The sequence below is a fragment of the Vicia villosa genome, unplaced genomic scaffold (assembly GCF_029867415.1).
Source record: "Vicia villosa cultivar HV-30 ecotype Madison, WI unplaced genomic scaffold, Vvil1.0 ctg.002344F_1_1, whole genome shotgun sequence".
NCBI lineage: Eukaryota > Viridiplantae > Streptophyta > Magnoliopsida > Fabales > Fabaceae > Vicia > Vicia villosa.
In genome coordinates, this window is record NW_026705900.1 from 133,164 (window position 1) to 146,260 (window position 13,097).

The window sequence follows — 13,097 nt, forward strand, 5'->3', positions numbered from 1 at the left end:
TCAGAACAGGCTCTGGCAAGACATCAGGAGATGGTCATGCAGAATCAGAACATAAACTGGAAAGCATCAGAAGAATGGAAGTCAGAAGAACAAGCTCTGAAGTTCTGATGGTATCACGCTCAAAGCTCTTCAAAGTCAGAAGACAGAAGATGCTCTGCACCAAAGCTGATGGCTCTGATATTCAATCGTTGTTATCTACAAATCTGAGTCCAGAAGAAAGTAAAAGATGAAAGGCTGTAACGTCAAATCTCTGACTGACAAAAGGAACGTTAGAAGCTACAAAAGGCAAAGTCAGTAAAAGCAGCAAAAGCAAGGCTCGAGGTAGTTAACAAAAGTGTGAATCATTAAATGCAGCGTTGACTATTCACGCAAAGCATTAAATGCATCCCAACGGTCATTTCTTCTCAAGAGCCTATATAAAGAAGTTCTGTCCAGAAGATGAAAACAACACTTGCACAAAACATACAAAAACATTGTCAAATTCAAAAGCTAAAGAACTTCATCTTCAACCTCACAACACTTTGTAATATTTAGTGAGTGTTAAGAATAGAACTTAAGAGAAATATCACAGTTGTGATTACATCTTTATTAGAAGCACTCAAACTCTTGTAAACTTTATTTTACATTGATTGTAAAAGGATTCCTAGAGTGATCAAGTTGTGATCTATAGACTCTAGAAGACTTAGAGGTTATCTATGTGGAAAACCATTGTAATCAGTTGGATTAGTGGATTAAATCCCCAGTTGAGGTAAATCACCTTGTCAGGGGTGGACTGGAGTAGTTTGGTTAACAACGAACCAGGATAAAAATAATTGTGTTCATTGTTTTTATCTTCCAAGTTTTTGAAGTTACACTTATTCAATCCCCCCCTTTCTAAGTGGTTTTCACTCCTTCAACCATAGCGACACAATGTTTCAGAGACTCCCTCTTTATGCAAACTGGTTCGAATTATACCATTATTCCTCAACCTATATCTCTCATTTTTCTTTCAAGTGCAATCACATTAAGCCCGTTATCTGTACACTCACATAGTAAGGGAAATCGGTTAGCGACTATGATCCTATTTCTTTAGCACGGGGTTCTGGTTTTTAGGTGGTGCAGCCCCATTTTTCCTAACTGCGGTGGCGGGGGATCGGACCGTAGTCCTCCCTACCAAGTCCAGTACCAGTGACCTCTGGGCCAACCAACAATTAGAGCTTATTATTAAATCCTTATTGGCTTAACAATTGTTGGGTTAAATGACCGGGTGAGGGTCACCTAACTTAGAAGGTTATTTTTCAATCAAATCATATATTTATTAAAAATAGGATCATTCACTTATATTCATCGACTCCTTACGTAGTTTGTGCTTAAAATGATGCCGACTGCTAATATAAACTACTTAAGAGCTACTTTAAAAACTTGAGCCTAAGGTCTCGGCATAATGGGTACTCAAATTGATATCACATAATTAGGGGGTTTAGGGTGTCAGGACGGTATCGATGTTGTTGAAACATCTCAAAGTCTTTCTAACAAAGCCTAAAGTGTGACGACCTATACTCTTTCAGAGTGTGCGTGTCATATATCAAAAAGAAAATAATTTTGTTGGAGGTTAAAATTTTTAAAATTTCAAGGAATTTCAATAGCAACTGAAAATCACGTATAAAGACTCGATAACACAACTAGAAGACAATAAATGAAAGCGGTAAAGCTTGTCACCCACACTTAAACCAAACATTGTCCTCAATGTTTTGATAAAAGGTGGAAAAAGGAAAGACAAAACCTGTATGGATGCTACTGACGGGGTATCACGACCAAATCTGCTCCGCGTCCGGAGGAAATACCTTCTCCAATCATACTCATCAATTGTGTCACCACCAGCACCAACACTTGTAGGAATGTGCGTGGAGACCCGCTCATCTTTGAGATGATTATCTATATATTTTTCGCCTAAATAAGGTCGAGACGTGACAAGCGATCTATTTTTATTTTCTGCAAGTTCAAACAATAAAAATAAAACATTATATTGAAAGCTCGTGGGTTACCTCCCACGCAGCTCTTTGTTTAACGTCGATAGCTCGACGGCTTAAGAGTGCAAGCACTCAAGGTGGTTCTCTCGAAAATGACTCCTCGGTTGAACTTTTAGCAATCGTCGTTTTCCATGGCCACTTATCAAGCCATCTCACATATCCATCACTTTTTCTTTTCTTTCTTCTGTGGGGTGGTTCATTCATTTGAACTTGTGGTGGTGGTTATGGATCTATCCTAAGTATTAGCTTTTCAAGTTTGGGCTTAGTAATTTCATCCACCGCCTCAAAGGTTAACCTTACCCTCCTAACACTAATGATCTCCTAAGTTTCATGGTCCTCTAAATTTCTCTTTTTATTCAAGACGTCAAACAAAGGTGCATTAGTATGGATATTTTCCAATACCTCCACATACATTTTGGATTGGGACTCTACCTTAGCTTCCATAAAACTTTGCGGGAAAGGAATGGGTGGGATATAGGGAGGAGGAACAACAATAGGTGCTTCCTTCTCGGCCATTACTACAACCTCCCTTTCAGTTGGTGTTGGTGGATTTTTCTCAAACTCCACTCTTTTCTCACTAGAGCTCTCCTCAACCGCATTATCACTCTCCTCAATCTCATAATCACTCTCCTCAATCTCATTATCACTCTCCTCAGGAATTTCAATTTGTTTTTCACTAATGTTTGTGTCCATATACTCCTCAAGTAAGTGTTCTAGAGGTTTTTGATCAAGCAAGGAGATTTGAGTTTCCAAAGCCATGTTGTGAGTCGCTATAGACTCGACCATTATGGTCAATGACCTAAGGGTTTCATTGTTTTGAAGATTTTATTTTATAAACTCTTGGTTTTGGATGGTTTGTGTCTCTACAAAGTGCTCCATCATGGCTTCTAATGTAGAGTGAGTTAGCATCTCGTCGGAATCCTCCATTGATGTTTCGAAGTTAAAATTATGGGATTCTTGAGGTTCTTCAAAGGGAGTTAGCGTTGCATTTTGTGTTTCCCCAAAGTGCTTCGTCATCATAGATTCTAGCATGGAGAGAGTTTGTGCTTCAATGAATTCCTCCGTTAAGATTTCGAGGTTGGATTTATGATAATCTTGCGACTCCTCAAAATGTTAAGCATGGTGATCGTAGAGGAAATTTGATTGATGATAAGTTTGCGTTGTATTTAAATTCTCTATTAATGCTTCGAGGTTAGAATTATAGGATTCTTGTGGTTCCTCGAAATGTTGAGATTGGTAGTTGCAGAGGTAGTTTGGGTGAGAATGAGTTAGTGACCCATTGAAATTCTCCAATAGTATTTCGAGGTCGGATTTGTGAGATTCTTGTGATTCCTCGCATTACTGGGGTTGGGGGTTATAGAAAAAGTTTGGGTGATACATTGTTTTTTATGAAAGAGCGCCTTAGTCTCTACTACGTAACTAAAAGAGTTACAATATCAACTTAAATAGTCCCTGGCAATGGCGCCAAGTGCAAGTGCACAGTCGTGTCGTGTAGTTTTAAAAGATATCGAATCCACATTGGCTATAAATCGATCTACCGTTATCTAAGGTTACTATGTAAAGCTAAGGCTAATGATTTTTGAATTGTTTAAAAAGGGAAACTAAAATCTTAAATATAGATAAAATATAAATGCGCGGACATTGGTATGTAATATGTCTAACCTAGGTAATCCGAAGTTTTATTGGCCAAGCTCTTATCAAATCAAAAATCTTTATTAAATATGTCATTTAAAAGTCCTCCTCTCAAACTCTCGCTCTATTGATTAAGACTACGATCCTAACTCATAATGTACGCTCTCGCTGTCCCACCAGATTTAGAAACGCTTTTTGAAAACATCAGAAATAATAAAATTCCTTTTTCATGAAGATATTATTTAATTAAAAACCCTTATCTCAAGCTCTCGCTCTATTGACTTAGATTATGCTAATATCCCCTAACGTACACTCTCGCTGTCCCGCTGAGTTTATAAACACTTTTTGAAAATAAATAATATCTAATTGGTTTTAATACACTCTCGCTGTCCTAAAAACTAATGTCCTGTGTCTACTATCCGGTTAAATATCTCTAACTCTCGCACTGTTGATTTTAAACTTATTCAGTTCTAAAATCTCAAACTTTCGCTCTGTTGATTTTGTAACTTTAATAAATACGATTAGACACAAAAACCAGAAATAGGTGATTTTCAATAAAACATTATTTAGGCCAATTTATTTCGAATCCCTTTGGTTAGATTACTTTGCATACCGATATCCGATAAAATTAGCCAGACATACTTATTAAATTAAACATGTATAAAAAATCGTAATTAATATATTTAGGCATATTCATCAGCATATAATAATTAATCATGCAATCAATAAAATAAATACTATAAATAAGAAACCTGGAGAGTAATAAAAACTGGAATTAAACTCTGAATCTTCAAGAACTCGTACTCACCACCACAGGTCGGTTGGATTGTTATTCAATTAATTATTCAGCAGAAAAATAAAGAAAAGGAAATAAAAGACTTGAATCTAACGTAAGGTTAGACCAATTAAAGGTTCACAACAATTTCCGGTATATAAATTGTTGTGAGAAAAGATGAACGAAAATAGAAACAAATGCTGGAATTAAAATTGCTGGAATGAAAAGAAAATAATATTGAACGAGAAACTGTGGCTGGGACTAAAAAAGGTCCAACCCCTTTTACATCCATCTTCGGTTCTTTTTATAGTGCTTGGTTCCTAACTTCCTTTTCTCAATCGTGGTTCTAGTCTTCCTGAAATGTAGGCACTAAGTGGAGTTCAACGTGGCGAGAAAATAGGAGGCGTGGGTCTTGCATTTGAAAGAGTCTTTGAGACGTGCGTCTCAATTAAGTAGGGGGTGGAGACGGGCGTCTCCACTTGATGACGTGGCCCTTCGAGTATTTTGATTGGAGACGGGCGTCTCCCTTCATGGAGACGTGGGTGACGTGGCTTTGAACGTGTGAAACGGGCATCTCCACTTGTGGGCTAGTGAGACAGGCGTCTCTAGCCTTATGGGAAGGGCGCCTCATATGGAGATGTGGGCCTTCAACATTGGGCCTAAGATGGCCGTATCTCCTTTTCTACCTTTTGCACCTCCATTTCCCATTTGCTACGTTAGCTTGCCTTTCTGGGTCGATTCTTGGTCTATTTCTTCTTTTTTTGCCAAATGGTTCTTGCATGAGCATATTATTTGAAACAATGAAAATACCAGCATAATACTAAAATAAAATAATTTAATTAAAAGAAAATACAAACATTATTTATGTAAATCGAATCAAATATACTATATAATTTCGTGTTATCAAACTCCCCCAAACTTAAACCATTGCTTGTCCTCAAGCAATCAACCAACATGGTAGAAATTATTAAGCGCGATTGGAAACAAGGGCACGACACGACTCCTAATCATACGTGGCCGCTAGGCTAATGTTAGATCGATAGGTACTAAGTGTTCAATTCCAAGGACACCGTAACGACACAATGTTTCAGAGACTCCTTCTTTATGCAAACCAGTTCGAATTATGCCATTATAACTCAACCTATATCTCTCAGTTTTCTTTCGCTCTTTTTCATTCAAGTGCAATCACATTAAGCCTGTTATCCGTACACTCACAAAGTATGGGAAATCGGTTAGCGATTATGATCCTTTTTCTTTAGCATGGGGTTCTGGTTTTTAAGTGGTGCAGCCCCATTTTTACTAACTGCGGTTACGGGGGATCGGACCGTAGTCCGCCCTACCAAGTCCAGTACCAGTGACCTCTGGGCCAACCAATAATTGGTGCTTATTATTAAATCCTTATTGGCTTAACAACCGTTGAGTTAAATGACCGGGTGAGGGTCACCTAACTAAGAACGTTATTTTTCAATTAAATCAAATATTTATTAAAAACAGGATCATTCACTTATATTCATCGACTCCCTACGTAGTTTGTGCTTAAGATGGTGTCGACTACTAATATAAACTACTTAAGAGCTAATTTAAAAACTTGAGCCTAAGGTCTCGGAATAATAGGTACTCAAATTGATATCACATAATTAGGGGGTTTAGGTTGTCAGGACGGTATCGATGTTGTTGAAACATCTCCAAGTCTTTCTAACAAAGCCTAAAGTGTGACGACCTATACACTTTCAGAGTGTGTGTGTCATTTATCAAAAAGAAAATAATTTTGTTGGAGGTTAAAATTTTTAAAATTTCGAGGAAAGTCAATAGCAATTAAAATCACGTATAAAGACTCGACAACACAACTAGAAGACAATAAATAAAGCAATAATCAAAACCGGTAAAGCTTCTCCCACACACTTAAACCAAACATTGCCCTCAATGTTTTGATAAAAGGTGGAAAAAGGAAATACAAAACCTGTATGGATGCTACTGGCGGGCTATCAAGACCAACTCCGCTTCGTGTCCGGAGGAAATACCTTCTCCAATCATACTCATCAATTGTGTCACCACCAGCAGCAACACTCGTAGGAATGTGCGTGGAGACCCGCTCATCTTTGAGATGATTATCTATAGATTTTTCGCCTAAATAAGTTCCTGATGTGACAAGCGATCCATTTTTATTTTCTGCAAGTTGAAACAATAAAATAAAACATTATATTGAAAGCTCGTGGGTTGCCTTCCATGCCACGCTTTGTTTAACGTTGATAGCTCGACGACTTAAGAGTGCAAGCACTCAAGGTGGTTCTCTCGAGAATGACTCTTCGGTTGAACTTTTAGCAATCGTCGTTTTCCATGGCCACTTATCAAGGCATCTCACATATCCCTCACCTTTTCTTTTATTTCTTTTGTGGGGTAATTCATTCTTTTGAACTTGTGGTGGTGGTTCTGGATCTATCCTAAGTATTAGCTTTTCAAGTTTGGGCTTAGTAATTTCATCCACCGCCTCAAAGGTTAACCTTACCCTCCTAACACTAATGATCTCCTAAGTTTCATGGTCCTCTAAATTTCTCTTTTTATTCAAGACGTCAAACAAAGGTGCATTAGTATGGATATTTTCCAATACCTCCACATACATTTTGGATTGGGACTCTACCTTAGCTTCCATAAAACTTTGCGGGAAAGGAATGGGTGGGATATAGGGAGGAGGAACAACAATAGGTGCTTCCTTCTCGGCCATTACTACAACCTCCCTTTCAGTTGGTGTTGGTGGATTTTTCTCAAACTCCACTCTTTTCTCACTAGAGCTCTCCTCAACCGCATTATCACTCTCCTCAATCTCATAATCACTCTCCTCAATCTCATTATCACTCTCCTCAGGAATTTCAATTTGTTTTTCACTAATGTTTGTGTCCATATACTCCTCAAGTAAGTGTTCTAGAGGTTTTTGATCAAGCAAGGAGATTTGAGTTTCCAAAGCCATGTTGTGAGTCGCTATAGACTCGACCATTATGGTCAATGACCTAAGGGTTTCATTGTTTTGAAGATTTTATTTTATAAACTCTTGGTTTTGGATGGTTTGTGTCTCTACAAAGTGCTCCATCATGGCTTCTAATGTAGAGTGAGTTAGCATCTCGTCGGAATCCTCCATTGATGTTTCGAAGTTAAAATTATGGGATTCTTGAGGTTCTTCAAAGGGAGTTAGCGTTGCATTTTGTGTTTCCCCAAAGTGCTTCGTCATCATAGATTCTAGCATGGAGAGAGTTTGTGCTTCAATGAATTCCTCCGTTAAGATTTCGAGGTTGGATTTATGATAATCTTGCGACTCCTCAAAATGTTAAGCATGGTGATCGTAGAGGAAATTTGATTGATGATAAGTTTGCGTTGTATTTAAATTCTCTATTAATGCTTCGAGGTTAGAATTATAGGATTCTTGTGGTTCCTCGAAATGTTGAGATTGGTAGTTGCAGAGGTAGTTTGGGTGAGAATGAGTTAGTGACCCATTGAAATTCTCCAATAGTATTTCGAGGTCGGATTTGTGAGATTCTTGTGATTCCTCGCATTACTGGGGTTGGGGGTTATAGAAAAAGTTTGGGTGATACATTGTTTTTTATGAAAGAGCGCCTTAGTCTCTACTACGTAACTAAAAGAGTTACGATATCAACTTAAATAGTCCCTGGCAATGGCGCCAAGTGCAAGTGCACAGTCGTGTCGTGTAGTTTTAAAAGATATCGAATCCACATTGGCTATAAATCGATCTACCGTTATCTAAGGTTACTATGTAAAGCTAAGGCTAATGATTTTTGAATTGTTTAAAAAGGGAAACTAAAATCTTAAATATAGATAAAATATAAATGCGCGGACATTGGTATGTAATATGTCTAACCTAGGTAATCCGAAGTTTTATTGGCCAAGCTCTTATCAAATCAAAAATCTTTATTAAATATGTCATTTAAAAGTCCTCCTCTCAAACTCTCGCTCTATTGATTAAGACTACGATCCTAACTCATAATGTACGCTCTCGCTGTCCCACCAGATTTAGAAACGCTTTTTGAAAACATCAGAAATAATAAAATTCCTTTTTCATGAAGATATTATTTAATTAAAAACCCTTATCTCAAGCTCTCGCTCTATTGACTTAGATTATGCTAATATCCCCTAACGTACACTCTCGCTGTCCCGCTGAGTTTATAAACACTTTTTGAAAATAAATAATATCTAATTGGTTTTAATACACTCTCGCTGTCCTAAAAACTAATGTCCTGTGTCTACTATCCGGTTAAATATCTCTAACTCTCGCACTGTTGATTTTAAACTTATTCAGTTCTAAAATCTCAAACTTTCGCTCTGTTGATTTTGTAACTTTAATAAATACGATTAGACACAAAAACCAGAAATAGGTGATTTTCAATAAAACATTATTTAGGCCAATTTATTTCGAATCCCTTTGGTTAGATTACTTTGCATACCGATATCCGATAAAATTAGCCAGACATACTTATTAAATTAAACATGTATAAAAAATCGTAATTAATATATTTAGGCATATTCATCAGCATATAATAATTAATCATGCAATCAATAAAATAAATACTATAAATAAGAAACCTGGAGAGTAATAAAAACTGGAATTAAACTCTGAATCTTCAAGAACTCGTACTCACCACCACAGGTCGGTTGGATTGTTATTCAATTAATTATTCAGCAGAAAAATAAAGAAAAGGAAATAAAAGACCTGAATCTAACGTAAGGTTAGACCAATTAAAGGTTCACAACAATTTCCGGTATATAAATTGTTGTGAGAAAAGATGAACGAAAATAGAAACAAATGCTGGAATTAAAATTGCTGGAATGAAAAGAAAATAATATTGAACGAGAAACTGTGGCTGGGACTAAAAAAGGTCCAACCCCTTTTACATCCATCTTCGGTTCTTTTTATAGTGCTTGGTTCCTAACTTCCTTTTCTCAATCGTGGTTCTAGTCTTCCTGAAATGTAGGCACTAAGTGGAGTTCAACGTGGCGAGAAAATAGGAGGCGTGGGTCTTGCATTTGAAAGAGTCTTTGAGACGTGCGTCTCAATTAAGTAGGGGGTGGAGACGGGCGTCTCCACTTGATGACGTGGCCCTTCGAGTATTTTGATTGGAGACGGGCGTCTCCCTTCATGGAGACGTGGGTGACGTGGCTTTGAACGTGTGAAACGGGCATCTCCACTTGTGGGCTAGTGAGACAGGCGTCTCTAGCCTTGTGGGAAGGGCGCCTCATATGGAGATGTGGGCCTTCAACATTGGGCCTAAGATGGCCGTATCTCCTTTTCTACCTTTTGCACCTCCATTTCCCATTTGCTACGTTAGCTTGCCTTTCTGGGTCGATTCTTGGTCTATTTCTTCTTTTTTTGCCAAATGGTTCTTGCATGAGCATATTATTTGAAACAATGAAAATACCAGCATAATACTAAAATAAAATAATTTAATTAAAAGAAAATACAAACATTATTTATGTAAATCGAATCAAATATACTATATAATTTCGTGTTATCAAACTCCCCCAAACTTAAACCATTGCTTGTCCTCAAGCAATCAACCAACATGGTAGAAATTATTAAGCGCGATTGGAAACAAGGGCACGACACGACTCCTAATCATACGTGGCCGCTAGGCTAATGTTAGATCGATAGGTACTAAGTGTTCAATTCCAAGGACACCGTAACGACACAATGTTTCAGAGACTCCTTCTTTATGCAAACCAGTTCGAATTATGCCATTATAACTCAACCTATATCTCTCAGTTTTCTTTCGCTCTTTTTCATTCAAGTGCAATCACATTAAGCCTGTTATCCGTACACTCACAAAGTATGGGAAATCGGTTAGCGATTATGATCCTTTTTCTTTAGCATGGGGTTCTGGTTTTTAAGTGGTGCAGCCCCATTTTTACTAACTGCGGTTACGGGGGATCGGACCATAGTCCGCCCTACCAAGTCCAGTACCAGTGACCTCTGGGCCAACCAATAATTGGTGCTTATTATTAAATCCTTATTGGCTTAACAACCGTTGAGTTAAATGACCGGGTGAGGGTCACCTAACTAAGAACGTTATTTTTCAATTAAATCAAATATTTATTAAAAACAGGATCATTCACTTATATTCATCGACTCCCTACGTAGTTTGTGCTTAAGATGGTGTCGACTACTAATATAAACTACTTAAGAGCTAATTTAAAAACTTGAGCCTAAGGTCTCGGAATAATAGGTACTCAAATTGATATCACATAATTAGGGGGTTTAGGTTGTCAGGACGGTATCGATGTTGTTGAAACATCTCCAAGTCTTTCTAACAAAGCCTAAAGTGTGACGACCTATACACTTTCAGAGTGTGTGTGTCATTTATCAAAAAGAAAATAATTTTGTTGGAGGTTAAAATTTTTAAAACTTCGGGGAAAGTCAATAGCAATTTAAAATCACGTATAAAGACTCGACAACACAACTAGAAGACAATAAATAAAGCAATAATCAAAACCGGTAAAGCTTCTCCCACACACTTAAACCAAACATTGCCCTCAATGTTTTGATAAAAGGTGGAAAAAGGAAATACAAAACCTGTATGGATGCTACTGGCGGGCTATCGAGACCAACTCCGCTTCGTGTCCGGAGGAAATACCTTCTCCAATCATACTCATCAATTGTGTCACCACCAGCAGCAACACTCGTAGGAATGTGCGTGGAGACCCGCTCATCTTTGAGATGATTATCTATAGATTTTTCGCCTAAATAAGTTCCTGATGTGACAAGCGATCCATTTTTATTTTCTGCAAGTTGAAACAATAAAATAAAACATTATATTGAAAGCTCGTGGGTTGCCTTCCATGCCACGCTTTGTTTAACGTTGATAGCTCGACGACTTAAGAGTGCAAGCACTCAAGGTGGTTCTCTCGAGAATGACTCTTCGGTTGAACTTTTAGCAATCGTCGTTTTCCATGGCCACTTATCAAGGCATCTCACATATCCCTCACCTTTTCTTTTATTTCTTTTGTGGGGTAATTCATTCTTTTGAACTTGTGGTGGTGGTTCTGGATCTATCCTAAGTATTAGCTTTTCAAGTTTGGGCTTAGTGATTTCATCCACCGCCTCAAAGGTTAACCTTACCCTCTTAACACTAATGATCTCCTTAGTTTCATGGTCCTCTAAATTTCTCTTTTTATTCAAGACGTCAAACAAAGGTGCATTAGTATGGATATTTTCCAATACCTCCACATGCATTTTGGATTGGGACTCTACCTTAGCTTCCATAAAACTTTGTGGGAAAGGAATGGGTGGTATATAGGGAGGAGGAACAACAATAGGTGCTTCCTTCTCGACCATTACTACAACCTCCCTTTCAGTTGGTGTTGGTGGATTTTTCTCAAACTCCACTCTTTTCTCACTAGAGCTCTCCTCAACCACATTATCACTCTCCTCAATCTCATAATCATTCTCCTCAATCACATTATCACTCTCCTCAGGAATTTCAATTTGTTTTTCACTAATGGTTGTGTCCATATACTCCTCAAGTAAGTGTCCTAGAGGTTTTTGATCAAGCAAGGAGATTTGAGTTTCCAAAGCCATGTTGTGAGTCTCTATAGACTCGACCATAATGGTGAGTTTCCTAAGGCCTTCATTGTTTTGAAGACTTTGTTTGATAAACTCTTGGTTTTGGACGGTTTGTGTCTCTACAAAGTGCTCCATCATGGCTTCTAATTTAGAGTGAGTTAGCATCTTGTCGGAATCCTCCATTGATGTTTCGAAGTTAAAATTATGGGATTCTTGAGGTTCTTCAAAGGGAGTTAGCGTTGCATTTTGTGTTCCCCAAAGTGCTTCGTCATCATAGATTCTTGCCTAGAGAGAGTTTGTGCTTCAATGAATTCCTCCATTAAGATTTCGAGGTTGGATTTATGATAATCTTGCGACTCCTCAAAATGTTGGGCGTAGTGATTGTAGAGGAAATTTGATTGATGATAAGTTTGCGTTGTATTGAAATCCTCTATTAATGCTTTGAGGTTAGAATTATAGGATTCTTGTGGTTCCTCGAAATGTTGAGATTGGTAGTTGCAAAGGTAGTTTGAGTGAGAATGAGTTAGTGACCCATTGAAATTCTCCAATAGTATTTCGATTTCGGATTTGTGAGATTCTTGTGATTCCTCGCAATACTGGTGTTGGGGGTGATGCGCGCTCGCGAAAAATGAACAGAGTCGCCACCAATATATTTATCCCATAAGGGAAAGGAATATCAGAAAACCTAGAATAAAGAAATGATAAGAAAAGGTCTTTCGACCAGAGATAGGGTACGGGAGTCGGTTACGCAAGGGGAAGGTGCTAGCACCCCTCACGCCTGTGGTACTCCACAGGATCCACTTATGTTTGTTCTATTCTAAGGGTGTATAAATCTATAGCTTAATTACTAAGGGAATGCATGCAAATGGAAAAAAAGAAACACGGGGAAAAAAAGGTTTATAAATAATTGTGCTCGCTTAGGCCCCGCGACCTAATGCCTACGTATCCTTTTCAGGAATCAGAGCGCCGTAGTTCGGCTCTTTAGTTTTTGTTTGTTTTTTTGTTTTTTAGTTGAACAGTTACATTCGCACTCCGCTGCTCGACCTCTGGAGTCTTAAGCTGGGAATGGAGCGGAAGTAACGTGTCCGATTAGGAGAAAGAATGCCCTGAAGGCAAG